Source organism: Perkinsus marinus, assembly GCF_000006405.1.
Source record: "Perkinsus marinus ATCC 50983 genomic scaffold scf_1104296968082, whole genome shotgun sequence".
Taxonomy (NCBI): Eukaryota; Perkinsozoa; order Perkinsida; family Perkinsidae; genus Perkinsus; species Perkinsus marinus.
This window is the reverse complement of record NW_003203276.1, coordinates 1-1,342: the sequence shown is the minus strand read 5'-3', so window position 1 is coordinate 1,342 and position 1,342 is coordinate 1. Positions and strand designations below refer to the sequence as shown.

The following is a 1,342-nucleotide window of genomic DNA, read 5'->3' as shown; positions in this document are numbered from 1 at the left end:
TTGACCGAGGACTGCTGATCTGCAGTCAGCCGCTCTACCACTGAGCTACACACCCGTGATCGTGCGCAAATTCACGTGCTTGTAACCCCTGGCAGGCCACAGGATGGTTGGAACAGATGTTTGACGATATTGATACAGGGCGCGCCCGGATTTGAACCGAGGACCTGCTGATCTGCAGTCAGCCGCTCTACCACTGAGCTACACACCCGTGATCTTTGCGAAAATTCACGTGCTTGTAACCCCAGCCAAGCCACAGAATGGTTTTAACAGATGTTTGACGATATTGATACAGGGCGCGCCCGGATTTGAACCGAGGACCTGCTGATCTGCAGTCAGCCGCTCTACCACTGAGCTACACACCCGTGATCGTTGCGCAAATTCACGTGCTTGTAACCCCTGGCAGGCCACAGGATGGTTGGAACAGATGTTTGACGATATTGATACAGGGCGCGCCCGGATTTGAACCGAGGACCTGCTGATCTGCAGTCAGCCGCTCTACCACTGAGCTACACACCCGTGATCTTTGCGAAAATTCACGTGCTTGTAACCCCAGCCAAGCCACAGGATGGTTGGAACAGATGTTTGGCGATATTTATACAGGGCGCGCCCGGATTTGAACCGAGGACCTGCTGATCTGCAGTCAGCCGCTCTACCACTGAGCTACACACCCGTGATCGTTGCGCAAATTCACGTGCTTGTAACCCCTGGCAGGCCACAGGATGGTTGGAACAGATGTTTGACGATATTGATACAGGGCGCGGCCGGATTTGAACCGAGGACCTGCTGATCTGCAGTCAGCCGCTCTACCACTGAGCTACACACCCGTGATCTTTGCGAAAATTCACGTGCTTGTAACCCCAGCCAAGCCACAGGATGGTTGGAACAGATGTTTGGCGATATTTATACAGGGCGCGCCCGGATTTAAACCGAGGACCTGCTGATCTGCAGTCAGCCGCTCTACCACTGAGCTACACACCCGTGATCTTTACGGAAATTCACGTGCTTGTAACCCCAGCCAAGCCACAGGATGGTTGGAACAGATGTTTGACGATATTGATACAGGGCGCGCCCGGACTTGAACCGAGGACCTGCTGATCTGCAGTCAGCCGCTCTACCACTGAGCTACACACCCGTGATCGTTGCACAAATTCACGTGCTTGTAACCCCAGCCAAGCCACAGGATGGTTGGAACAGATGTTTGACGATATTGATACAGGGCGCGCCCGGATTTGAACCGAGGACCTGCTGATCTGCAGTCAGCCGCTCCACCACTGAGCTACACACCCGTGAGCGTTGCGCACATTCACGTGCTTGTAACCCCTGACAGGCCACAGGATGGTTG

General features: G+C 54.2%; 8 non-coding genes across 8 annotated transcripts; all 8 read right to left on the bottom strand.

Annotated features, from left to right (window-relative positions):
• Positions 1-136: 136 nt before the first annotated feature.
• Positions 137-208, bottom strand: Pmar_PMAR014939. Its single transcript has one exon. It is a non-coding gene; the product is annotated as a tRNA-Cys (tRNA).
• An 82-nt stretch (positions 209-290) lies between these two features.
• Pmar_PMAR014938 lies at positions 291-362 on the bottom strand. The gene has a single exon. It is a non-coding gene; the product is annotated as a tRNA-Cys (tRNA).
• Positions 363-444: 82 nt separating this feature from the next.
• Positions 445-516, bottom strand: Pmar_PMAR014937. The gene has a single exon. It is a non-coding gene; the product is annotated as a tRNA-Cys (tRNA).
• Positions 517-598: 82 nt separating this feature from the next.
• Positions 599-670, bottom strand: Pmar_PMAR014936. The gene has a single exon. It is a non-coding gene; the product is annotated as a tRNA-Cys (tRNA).
• An 82-nt stretch (positions 671-752) lies between these two features.
• Pmar_PMAR014935 lies at positions 753-824 on the bottom strand. Its single transcript has one exon. It is a non-coding gene; the product is annotated as a tRNA-Cys (tRNA).
• An 82-nt stretch (positions 825-906) lies between these two features.
• On the bottom strand, positions 907-978 carry Pmar_PMAR014934. The gene has a single exon. It is a non-coding gene; the product is annotated as a tRNA-Cys (tRNA).
• An 82-nt stretch (positions 979-1,060) lies between these two features.
• Pmar_PMAR014933 lies at positions 1,061-1,132 on the bottom strand. Its single transcript has one exon. It is a non-coding gene; the product is annotated as a tRNA-Cys (tRNA).
• An 82-nt stretch (positions 1,133-1,214) lies between these two features.
• Positions 1,215-1,286, bottom strand: Pmar_PMAR014932. The gene has a single exon. It is a non-coding gene; the product is annotated as a tRNA-Cys (tRNA).
• Positions 1,287-1,342: the final 56 nt, after the last annotated feature.